A 13759-nucleotide genomic window follows, 5' to 3' on the forward strand; every position below is an offset into this window, starting at 1 on the left:
TGCAAGAAAGTGAGGAAGAAATTAAAGTACAAAAATTTAAGAATTTACACTTACAACACGACCAAGACGTCAGATCAATGAAAAAAGAGATAAATCGAAACGAAATTGAACTGGATTTGAGAAGCTTCTCGCTGATTGCCAATCTTTCAAGCTCCTCTCCAACTTCATCTTCGGCCTAATATTTATTGAAGAGAGAAAGAGAGAGAAAGAAGTAAAAGATGAAGAGAGAGAATTGTGAAAAGACTTTTAACACTATAAAGGTGCGTTTGTTGCACCGGACTATCTCGGACTGGACTAGCTTCAGGGACTAAGCTGGACTGTCTTAGATTAGACTAAGCTGGACTAACTTAGTGAAGCGTTTGGTGCAGTGTCGGACTAAAAAACTAAATAAAATAACAAATTATAATACTATATTATTTAATATATATCTAATAATATTTTATTATTAATTCAACTTTGTTTTTCCTTAAAAGTTCGAACAAACACTTCTACCTCTCTCCAGAAAGTTTTTACTTTTGTTCCTCTTTGGTTCCGTCCCCAATTCTTGCTTTCCTCCCATCATTTTCCTGCAAAAGGCTTCAAGACCAAGTTTCCTGCAAAATCGTCCCCAAAGGTACCTTATCCTCCCTCTTTGTCTCTTAATCTCTCTTCGTCCCCAACTCTCTCCCCTTCTCTATCCATTTCTCTCCGAAATTTTCTGGAGAAAAGGGAACCTTTATGGAATTTTCTGGGAATTTTCGAAAATAAGGTAGAATTTTTCTATTGAGATTGTTGATGTTATTGTTTTGCTTCTTCTTCTTTTTTTTTTCTTTGGATTTTGGTGGTTGGATTTTGAGATTTAGGTTGTGAGTGGGTTTGGGTTTCAAATCTGGGCAGATGGAGTTGCCCAGAAGCATGGAGACTTGCAGCTTTCATACGACATGCAGACAATTTTGAGAACGGGACTAGCAATCCCATAGTTTTTTAGGGGTTTCACTAAGACCGGCTAATCCCATGGTTAGTCGGGGCGAGTGAAGGTTAGTGCCATTAAAGTTAGTCCCAGCAGGTACCAAATACGGGACTGGACTAACCCTTAGTCCAGTCCAATCCAGTGAGAGTTAACGAGGGCAAACAAACGCCCCCTAAAGGGTATATCTGTAACTTACAATCTAGAGGAAAAAAAAAAAGCTAATGATGTCATCTTTTACATGTATTAACTTTTGTCTCACCTTGAAATGTTTAAAAAGTGTTGTCTCAATATAAAATTAAGTATTAAAAGTATATCCTATGTGTAATTTTTCCTTTAATTTAAATCGAATAAATTAATTGATTTAAATTTAAAACAAATGAAAATACCAAATCGAGAAAGATTGGCCAAATCAAGGATGACCAAATTATGGATAAAAAGTGATTGATTGATTTATTTAAATTTGTTTGTACCATACTTGACCAATCCCGAAACTACTGAGCACCGGTCAATGTTATACCATCAAGGACCCAGAAGAGCTTCCCTTCAACCAGGAGGCCAATCATAATGCAACACGTGTCGACATCAGAAGCCAATCACAGCTCAACACGTGTCAACATCAGAAGCCAATCACAACACGACACGTGTCAATGTTAGAACAAAACTAGAAACTCTCCTCTATAAATAGGGATCATTCTCCCACAATAATCTCTAATGTCATTTTGTACTAAACTATTCACTAGAACTCACAAAATGAGAGCTTGAACCTATGTATTTGTGTAAACCCTTCACAATTAATGAGAACTCCTCTACTCCGTGGACGTAGGCAATCTGGGTGAACCACGTACATCTTGTGTTTGCTTCCCTGTCCTTATTCATTTACGTACTTATCTTCACTACTGATCGAAGCAACCAAGCGAAGGTCACAAACCTGACACTTTCTGTTGTACCAAAGTCCTCGCTGATTTTGTGCATCAACATTTGGCGCCGTCTGTGGGAAATCGACACTTATTCCCACTCTCTTCAGCTTTGTCAAGCTGGTTTCCACCACTCGTACACTTTCTTTTGGCCAAACATCTCTCTCCAACATGGGGAGCGAAAGAAGCCATAGCACACAAAATGACACCCCCATTGGACCTAGTATGAAGCAACGAAAGCAGGAAGGAAATAGAGTTACTCTTCAAGCTAAAGTCGATGAGTTAGAAGCTCAGAACAACAAGATAGTGATAAGGAACGAGGTCCTCCAGGAGCAGTATGAAAAACTTTTCGAGATGTTTCACGAGGCTAGGCATGCTCAAGCACACAAGCTCGTCGCCCATGCTGAGGTCAACAATCATCTGAATGCCCCCCAACACGGAGGGTCACCGATATCCAACACGGACATCCCTGATAGGGATCGAGCTACACATCAATGTGATAATCCATATGAGACCTCTCTCAACCCAGCTGCTTCAACCCGAAGCAGAAGGAGTAGAGGAAAGCACCTCCTCACAGAAGGAGTGGAAGGATCAAAAGCCGTCTATCGCGATTGTCGAGACTTCCTAAAGCAACGTCGGGAGAATCCCATCCACATAAGCTCGAAGATCAATGACCCAAGAGTTTTTGAAAGACTCGGTCCGAACCCACAACCCAGGCCAGCAGTTAATCTAGGGAATGGGCAACAAGTCCCAGAAGAACATGAAGGTACAGGGGACTCGGAAATGTTCCGACATACTCACTCTAGGAGTCAGTATGACGAGTCCAAGGAAAAATCATGCTATCTTGATCAAACTTTCCTACTTCCAAGAGGCGATGGGGACTTATGGAAGAAAACTTCAGTGATGCACGACTCCACTCAGGACCCCCTCGTCCTACAGCTCCTGGAGGAAGTAAACAAGTTGAAGGCTGAACGTCAAGCCGAGATACCTGACTGGAACCAACCCAGGCCTGGCCCCCTCACAAAAAGGATCCTCAACACCCCCCTCCAAGCGAAGACAAAGCAGAAGCTTGACTTACAACTCTATACTGGAAGGGAAGACCCGATTGAACACCTTAACCTCTTTGAGTCCACCATGGTATACCGGAGACACACCGATGAAGAACGGTGCCTTCTCTTCCCCTCCACCCTCTCTAGCGGAGCTTTAAACTGGTATTGCCGTCTTCCACCCGAGATGGTAGACTCATTTGAAAAGTTGAGGAAGTTGTTTGTCTCTCAACACATCTTCCAGACCGATCGCTTGCATTCCACAGATGACTTGTACACTATTCTCCAGAAGCCGGACGAGTCATTACGAAAGTATGCTGGCCGCTTCAGCCATGAGTATTCTCGTTGCGCTGAGGCAGATGACAAGACCGCCCTCAAGGCCTTCACGGCAAGCTTACGTGACTGTTTCTTCAAGTACATGATCAATGCCAACATTTGGAAGACTTACTCTGAGGTGATGGCACAAGCTTACAACCATACCTCCGTCGAGGCAATGACATATCAAGGGAAACCCCCTACAGTCACCCCTTATCAGCAAGTAGGGAGTGGAGGCCAGATCCAATCGAATGAGAAGACCTCAACCTTCCAAACGGTAGCAGCACACCCCCTGCCTCATTTAATGCTTCGCCAAGTCAGCAGACATATCAATCCCAGGGCAAAAGGAAAGATTTCCATCCTCACCAATCTCATTTTAATAAAAAGAATAAGGGGCACTATCACGATAACTCAGGATATCGTCACAATAACGCCCGTCCCCAGGCAATCAATGCAGTGGGCCAATCACGTGTCAAGACAGGCCCTACCCCGAGGTATGAGACATACACACCTTTGAACGCTACATGCGCGGCCATATACCCCAGTATAGCTCATCTGATACCAAAGCCAAAGCCAAGACAGCCAGATTACAAGTCCACGAAAAACACGGGCATGTTTTGCTGCTACCACGAGTATAATGGCCATGATGGCGAGGAGTGCGTCATCCTCCGTGATCATATTGAAGCTTTGGCACGTGAAGGAAAAATTGATCAGTTCCTCATTCACCCTCCAAGGGATAACCGTAACCAACGCCAGGTGAATGTGATATATTCTATAAGCGGCGGCACACCTATGTCTGAATCTTCCAATAGGGCCATGAAAAACAGTGAACAAACTTTGAGACCTGGCCATCAAGTGTTTCACGTGGAAGACATCAGGGGAGGCAAGTATCAAAAGCCTAACTGGGATCCAATATGTTTCTACCCTGAGGAAGAAAGAGGTATCATCTACCCTCACAACGACCCGCTGATCGTGGAGGCTCACATAGCAAATTTTGATGTGAAACGAATCCTGATAGACACAGGTGCTTCAGTCAATATCATGTTTGCTGAAGCTTTCAACGCACTTAATGTAGCTGAACACTTGCTCAATAACTCGATTTCTCCTCTGATAAGCTTCTCTGGCGATATCGTGCAACCTTTAGGGAGTATACACTTACCCTTCACCATTGGTACATGCCCCTACACAGCTACTATTACCACTAACTTCCTAGTGGTCAATTGCCCGACGGCATACAATGTCATCTTTGGGCGCACAGGCATCAATGATCTCAAGGCCATGGTATCCACACATATGTTGTTAATGAAGTTTACAACCCCTTTCGGCAATGGATACATCAGGGGAGATCAACTTAGTGCTCGATCATGTTACAACACTTCAGTTAAGCAACAACACCTGCATGTCCCCAAGGAGACCCTCTCTATACATAACCAGGTAGTAAAGACCAGTCCAGATGAAGCCAATTCGGATCTTCATGATGGCAACAGTCAACCCGACGACCCTCGAGATGACTCATTCACCCAGCAAGCACAACCCGCTGAAGAGTTAGAGAATGTCTCTATCTCCAAAGCCCATCCAGATCGCATGGTGAAGATTGGCACCACTTTGTCACCACCCCTTCGGTTGTCGTTGATCTCATTTTTGCAAGAGAACGTCGAGGTCTTCGCTTGGTCATATAAAGATATGCCAGGCATCTCTCCCGATATCATCTGTCACCACTTGAGTATTGATCCCAAGACAAAACCAGTAAAACAGAAGCGAAGATCTTATGATGTTGAACGATACGAGGCGATGAAAGCAGAAGTTGAAAACTCAAGGACATAGGCTTCGTCCGTGAAGTTAATTACCCAATATGGGTAGCAAATGTTGTCCTTGTTAAGAAAAATCCAACCAAGGAAAGTCTCCTGCTTCAAAAGGTCTTGTGGAGAATGTGTGTCGACTACACCTACCTAAACAAAGGATGCCCGAAGGATAGTTTCCCCCTTCCTCTCATTGATAGACTTATAGACTCTACGGCAGGGTGTGAGCTCTTGAGCTTCATGGACGCTTATTCAGGATACAACCAAATCCTCATGAACCCCTCAGACCAAGAACACACAGCCTTCACTACTGACAGGGGACTATATTGCTACAAAGTCATGCCCTTCGGTCTAAAGAATGCAGGAGCAACTTATCAGAGACTGGTCAATTCAATGTTCGCTGAACAGATTGGGAAGAGCATGGAAGTTTACGTTGATGATATGTTAGTCAAGAGCAAACATGCTGACCAACACATCACCAACCTATCTGAAACTTTCACCATTCTAAAGAGGTATCGAATGAGGTTGAACCCCAACAAATGTGCCTTCGGCATGGGCTCTGGCAAATTCTTAGGCTTCATGATTAGCCAACGAGGCATTGAAGCTAACCCCGAAAAGATCAAAGCAATCCTCGACATGAAAGAGCCAGTAACTTCAAAAGACATCCAAAGCCTTACTGGCAAGGTGGCAGCCTTAACCAGATTCATCTCTAAGGCCACAGACATATGTGCTCCTTTCTTCAAAGCACTCAAGGGAAATAAGAAGTACATTACATAGACGGAGGAATGTGCCAAAGCATTCAGGAACCTTAAAGAGTACATGAGTAAAGCCCCTATGCTCTCCAAACCAAAAGTTGGTGACACTCTCATTATCTATCTATCGGTTTCGACTTCAACAGTCAGTTCTGTTCTTATTCGAAATGATAGTGGTGTCGAACGGCCTGTCTACTATGCTAGCAATGCCCTACAAGATGCGGAGACACGATACTCCAACATTGAGAAATTAACTCTAGCATTGGTCATGTCTGCTCGAAAACTTCGCCCTTATTTCCAAGCACACGCCATCATCGTGCTTACCAATCACCCTCTTCGACAGATACTCCAGAGTCCTGACACGTCTGGGTGAATGATCAAATGGGCGATAGCATTGGGTGAGTTTGACATCTCCTACCAACCAAAACCAGCCGAAAAGGGTCAAACAGTAGTAGATTTCATCGCCGACTTCACATATCCTGTTGACATTGCTTCTACACCTGAAGCAATAGCTTCATTACCATCGGAAGCTCAGAAGATAGAATCAACAACCCCAGCATGGAGTCTGTATGTTGATGGCTCATCCAACCAACAGGGCTGCGGAGCAGGATTAGTCCTCACTACCCCTGACAAAGTGGCGATAGAATACGCTCTTCGTTTCAAATTCAAGGCATCGAACAACGAGGCCGAATACGAAGCCCTTCTAGCAGGCTTACGTTTGGCCAAGCATCTTGGAGTTAAACAAATTGACATCTTCAGTGACTCCCAATTAGTGGTCAACCAAGTCACGAACAACTTTGATGCTAAGGATAGCTCTATGGCAGCATATCTTGCGCAAACACGACTTTTGCTCAAGCACTTCCACTACCAGATCACCCAAGTTCCTCGAGCGGCAAACAGTCATGCAGACGCTTTGGCCCGCCTCGCCTCAGCAGTGGAAGACAAGATTGGGAGAAAAATTCATGTCGAATTGTTGGCAGCACCAAGCACCATGGTCGCGGAAGTGTGCAATTTACAACAAGGAGATAGTTGGATCACCCCAATTTATTAATTCCTTGCCCATGGCACCCTCCCAAATGACAAAGTCCAAGCTAAGCAGATTCAATACAAGTCTGCTCGCTACCTGATCATTAATGACCAACTCTCCAAGCACGGTTTTACCCTGCCCTACCTAAGATGCCTTACACCTGCGGAGGTGGAAATTGTCCTTCGGGAAATACATGAAGGAGTCTGCGGAGATCATGCTGGATCTCGATCCCTAGCACACAAGACTTTTCGCCAAGGATACTATTGGCCAACACTCCACTAAGATGCCATCAGAATATCTCGCTCATGTGATAAGTGTCAACGCTACGTAACTATCCCTCACTCCCCTCCCGAGCCGCTCACTCCTATGATCAGGCCTTGGCCCTTCGCCCAATGAGGACTTGATTTGATTGGCCCAATGCCTGCAGGGAAGGGCAAGGTCCGCTATGCAATCGTTGCAGTTGACTACTTCACAAAGTGGGCTGAAGTAGAACCCTTGGCAACCATTACTGAGGGAAAAATAGAAGACTTCGTATGGAAGAACATCCTCTGTAGATTCGGCATTCCCAATGCGATAGTCACGGACAATGGGCGGCAGTTCGACAACAAGAAGTTCAAGGTGTTCTGCTCTAAGTTCAACATCAACTTATGTTTTGCCTCTCCAGCCCATCCCTAGTCTAATGGACAAGTCGAAGCCGTTAACAAAATAATCAAGCGCACTCTGAAAACTAGCTTGGACAAAGCTAAAGGTTGTTGGCCAGAATTCGTACCCCAAGTTCTTTGGTCATACCGCACTTCATATCGGACTTCCACAGGAGAAACTCCATTCTCACTTGCTTTTGGTACAGAAGCAGTTGTCCCAGTTGAGGTTGAGCTTGAGCAAGCAACATACTGAATCCAGAATTACATGCAGAGTGAGAACGACAAACAACTCACCCTCAACTTGGATCTAGTCGAGGAACACAGAAATCAGGCTCACCTGAGGAATGTCGCCTACAAGCAGCGCATTTCCAACTACTACGACTCAAGGGTCAAACCTCGCTTTTTCAAAGTGGGAGACTGGGTACTGAAGAAAAGATTACTCTGTGATAGGGTCCCGAGTGAAGGAACACTCAGTCCTAACTGGGACGGACCGTTCGAGGTCGTCGGCATCAGCCGCCCTGGCTCCTACAAGCTCAGAAACTCCGACGGCAAGACCCTTGGCCATCCATGGAATGCTGACCACTTGAAGTACTATTACAAATAGACTCACATTGTACAAGTGTTAAGCTACAGCCGTTCGGCATCCTATGTAACAAAGACCATTTGGTATGAATTCAATAAATAGGTGATTTAGCCAACTCGGCCATAAACTCTTTTCCATTCTGAGCAATGAAACACTCAAGTGTTGAAGCTTCAACGCAAATGTTTCCAATACAAAACAAAATCTAAGTATGTGTCAACAAGACTATACAAAGGATAAACATCATACATTCCAACACATTCATACATAAACATCGTACATTCCAACACATTCATACATAAACATCATACATTCCAATACATTCATACATAAACATCATACATTCCAACACATTCATGCATAAACATCATACATTCCAACATATCCATACATAAGCCAACTGTGCTTAGAAAGGGTTCAACACACTTTGTGTCATTCGACATTTGCCACAATGTGCCTCGACACCTTGCCCTTATTCTCACCAACTAGGTGATGAAGGAACTCACCTTCGTACCACCAACTAGGTGATGAAATGTACAACCCGTACTCTAATATTATTTGGAAACTTGCCACCCTTATCACCAATCAGGTGAAGAAGGAACTCATCTTCATGCCACCAACCAGGTGATGAAATGTACAACGCGTACTCTCCTTCATGTCACCAACCAGGTGATGAAATGTGATGAAAGGTGATTAAGGAATTCACATTCGTACCACCAACCAAGTGATGAAAGCAACCTACCATTCATTCCATTAACCAGAAGACGAGTGGTACAACTTGTACATGTGAACTCCTAGCATTCACAAATAATCAAAAACCATCAAGCTTTACAACTCAACTAGGGGAGCACTTATGCCTAACAAGAGCTATAGTCACCAACAAAGTCTTATTGCAAGCCAACAATGGCTTCAGTGCATGGTATACGAAGATCAAGCTCTTCAGCCCTCTTGCATCTGCTTCAGACATTTCTCCTCTGTAACAATGCAAACACTACAACTCGTAGAAAGCTTCAAACGCTCTTAATCAAGACTGTTCGAAGCAAATTCAATTTATATGGTTCATCCAAACCTTCGACTACTACAAGATGTGGCTTACATCACAATCTCTCACTTAACAGTATGGAAGCAAAATTTGTATACGTTGTCTCTCTCACATTTTCAAATTTCTAGTTTTCACAAACAAAAACAAAAAACAAAAAAACAAAAAAAAAAAGAGGAAATTGGAAATTGGGAAATTCAACAAAGCTTCATCAATGGAACACAACTACAATCCTCAAAAGCTTCGCACTATCTTCATCAAGATAGTGTGAAGCAAAATCAATTTATGGTGCCAACAAAAGCTTCATCAATGGAGGACAAATATCAATCTCAAAAGCTTTGCACTATCTTCATCAAGATAGTGTGAAGAAAAATCAATTTATGGTGCCAACAAAAGCTTCATCAATGGAGGACAAATATCAATCTCAAAAGCTTTGCACTATCTTCATCAAGATAGTGTGAAGCAAAATCAATTTATGGTGCCAACAAAAGCTTCATCAATGGAGGACAAATATCAATCTCAAAAGCTTTGCACTATCTTCATCAAGATAGTGTGAAGCAAAATTAATTTATGGTGCCAACAAAAGCTTCACCTATAAAGCTTCAACCCCAAAGCTTCACCTATAAAGCTTCAACACCAAAGCTTCACCTATAAAGCTTCAACCCTTCAACACCAAAGCTTCACCTATAAAGCTTCAACACCAAAGCTTCACTTATAAAGCTTCAACACCAAAGCTTCACCTATAAAGCTTCAACACCAAAGCTTCACCTATCAAGCTTCAACCCCAAAGCTTCACCTACAATACAAAATTTCAACACCAAAACATATAAAAGCTTCACACACTCTTCATCAAGATAGTGTGAAGCAAAATCAATTCATGATGCCCAACAAAGCTTCAACCTCAAAGCTTCACCTACAAAGCTTCACCAGCAAAGCTTTTAAATATATATATATATATATATATTATTTTTATTTTTTATTTTTTCGGAAATTTGAAAATTCAAAAATCCGGAAATTTGAAAATTCAAAAAAAAACAAAAAAAAATAAAAAAAAAAATAATAAAAAAATAAAAAAAAATTGCCTAGGCCTCCTCTTATTTGGGCCTAACAACTTTCATAACAAATATATATGAAGAAGGAGTTTTGGGCTACCACTTAGAAAGGAAATGCCTCATTCGTCAACTCCCTCGACCAGAGACTTGGGGGACTCCTACCATATGCTACTGCACCTTGATACTCGGAAGTCTCACGACCACTTAGTGACTTGGATTTTTCAAGTCTCCAAACGAGAAGTTTTCCTCACTCGGGAAATTAAGGGAGCACTACCTCAACCTACATGCTTCACTCACAAATTTTCAACATACAAGCTTCAACAAAAGGAAAAATTCAAAGAACTTAGTGAAGAAGGCCTTGGTGTATTTAACACAATACGTTGAAATGAAGCAAATCTTGTTTATTGATATTCCCGATAAGTTACAAATATGTACATATACATGAATCAAAATAAACAAACAAGAGGGAGCATTCACAAAGGTTGCCTAGGGGAAGTCTCAGCAGTCGGTAGAGCCCCAGAAAGAGAAAGCACCGGAGGGTGGTTATCCGGAGCCTCAGTACTGGAAAGAACCCCAGAAGGATGAGGCATTGGAGGTTGATCATTTGGAGTTTCATTATGCGGTACAGCCCCAGAAGACGAAGGCAATAAATGCCTTTGGAACAAACCCACAAACCGCTGATGATCAAGTAAAACCTGACCATCAGCTTCCTTCATCTGGTCAAGCTTCCTCTTCATGTTTGTAGCATAATCATGTGCGAGCCGGTGCAACTGTTTATTCTCATGCTTGAGCCCTCTAATCTCCTGTTTGAGACTCATCACTTCAGCAGCCAATGATTCAACTTGGCGGGTTCTAGCAAATAGGCGTTGGGCCATATTAGACACAGAACCTGCACACTGAACACTAAGAGCCAGAGAATCCTTAACAACCAACTCATCAGACCGTTTGGAAAGTAGTCTATTATCTTTGGGAGTGAGAAGGTTCCTGGCCACCACCGCAGCGGTCATATCATTCTTCATCACAGAATCCCCAACGGTAAGAGAACCAGTAGGGGATATGAAGGATGGGCGCCATATGTTGTCTGGAGAAGGCATGGTTGTCTCTTCTCCAAGGTTCAAGTCAAAACGACGGTCGGAGGGGCCAGACATTTTCAAAGGTGTTGAAGAGGGAAGAGGTCAGACAAATCAAGATCTTAGAAGTGCAAGAAGAGAGCTTCTACTGGTGGAGATTCAAGTGTGCTGTGGAACTTAATGCCAACCTCTATAAAAATCTGCACTTGACGGAGCTTCTGGAATCGAAGAGGCGTTTGCTTTCTCGAAAGCTGAGCTGCTCAGAGACCACGATGGCCGATCTCAGAAATCGAAGAAGCACCTGCTTTTTCAGCCTCGTCAGCACCTGTCACATGCACACTCAGCTTTGCGGAAATTACGGGCAATCTGTCGAAGATTTCTGGTGAAGTAGAAAGCACGTGAATCTGACTGTTCAATCACCACTCTCCACACGTACCATCAACTCCTCGGGTACCACATATAACTTTGCCAAAGATCTCTGACAAAGTTTAGGCACGAGAATTTCGAAGTTCCAGCTACCCTACTATTACCCACAAGGGTAAAGGAACAGAACCACTGCTTGACAACTGGAAAGTCCCTATGTGTGTCGACCTCCGTGTTCTGTGGCAAGACAGGCTGGCAAGAACGTCTAACCTTTACTCACATTCGAGAAAAGACTCCCAACATAATTACTTTCTCAAAAACCGAAGCGGCACCGCTTTCCGAATCTCGAAAGCCAGATCCCCGACGGGATTGCTTGTTCGAAAATCGAAGAGGCACAGCTCTCAGAACTTCGAGAGCCAGATTTCCTTAGATAAAGCTTGTCTGTAATCTTCACACGCAACATCAGCTTTCCAGATACCACATACCACTTTTTCAAAGTGCTCTGACAAAGTTAAAACACGTGAAGCTGGCAGCTCCCACTACATTGCTGTGACCAAGAAGGGTAAAGGAATAACATTACTACTTGTTATTGGGAAATCCCTATATACATCGACCTCCCTCCTCAACGGACAGGTAAACTTGCAAAAATGCTTAACCCTTTCTCGCATTCGAGAATGCACCCTCAACATAACCTCTCGAAATACTCAGCTTTATTTCCCCCCGATAATACCTCAGCAAATAAGCCACACCAAGAACAAGAGTATCTCATATCATCGGGGTCGAAAGCAAGAGTATCCCATATCATGCTTTCTCCCTGTCCTTGTCTTCGTCCTTGTCTTCGTCCTTGTCCACACCTGCAGGACAAAGAGAAAGAAAGCAGTCAGTCGGAACCTGAAATCAAACCTCCAATCTGGAACTGACTGCCTGAGACCTTTGCCTGGTTGCTTACTTAGCATTGCTCTCGAGAACTCATCCTCAACTGCTGTCAAGGTCATGAATTTCACCGGCACATACCTCATGACAGTTGATCAGATATTGGCTCTTTACACTGAAGCTGCCAAGCGTGGATGAGTCACTATGAAGGAATGTTCTGAATGACCATTTAAATGCAAAGGTTGCACACCACTTCTGCCATGCAAAAGATTGAAGCAGAAGGTTCAACGGTGAGCTGAAACAGATCACTACAGCACGACACCTTTCCATACCACATTCATTATTCCGTCAACAGCAAAAGTATCCCATATCATCAAGGTCGAACGTACTCTAGATTTGATAGACTTGTTTTGACCCTCAAATTCTTGAGTCGGCCTTATACTCTGAAGGGAACCAGAAAACCCTCCAGCACAGTTCAAGAATAAGCCTGTGGAAAGTTACTTCTTCAAAAGCAAAAGTATCTCATATCATCTCTTCTCCATTTGCTTCTCCTTATCCTGGCAGCTGAATGAGAGACAAGGAGAATGAGAACAATCAACCGGAAGCCAAAGTCGAACCTCCGATCCTGGGTTGCTTGCTTGGAAGTTTGACTGCTTACCTTGTTTGTCACCGCTTTCGGCAGATCTCCTAGCTCGGCGACTTGGGGGACTCCTACTATAGGGTTTGTATCGCACTTGACCAAGCCCGAAACTACAAGTAAGCTTCAAGTGAAATTGATACATTACCTTGTGCATCTTCATCGGTTAAAGATACCACCCATGGATGGAGGAAAAGTACTTCCAGAGAAGATGCCACATCTACATATGAGACAGATAAGGCACGTGAAAATGATACCACACTTCAGTACTTAGAAGTTTCGTGATTACTCAATGGCTTGGATCTTGCAAGTCCCCAACCGATGAGCTTCCCTCACTCTGGAACTTAGGGGAGCACTGTTTGTACCATACTTGACCAATCCCGAAACTACTGAGCACCGGTCAACGTTATACCATCAAGGACCCAGAAGAGCTTCCCTTCAACCAGGAGGCCAATCATAATGCGACACGTGTCGACATCAGAAGCCAATCACAGCTCAACACGTGTCAACATCAAAAGCCAATCACAACATGACACGTGTCAATGTTAGAACAAAACTAGAAACTCTCATCTATAAATAGGGATCATTCTCCCACAATAATCTCTAATGTCATTTTGTACTAAACTATTCACTAGAACTCACAAAATGAGAGCTTGAACCTATGTATTTGTGTAAACCCTTCACAATTAATGAGAACTCCTT

This window comes from Malus domestica, chromosome 12 (genome assembly GCF_042453785.1).
Source record: "Malus domestica chromosome 12, GDT2T_hap1".
NCBI classification, from domain to species: Eukaryota; Viridiplantae; Streptophyta; class Magnoliopsida; order Rosales; family Rosaceae; genus Malus; species Malus domestica.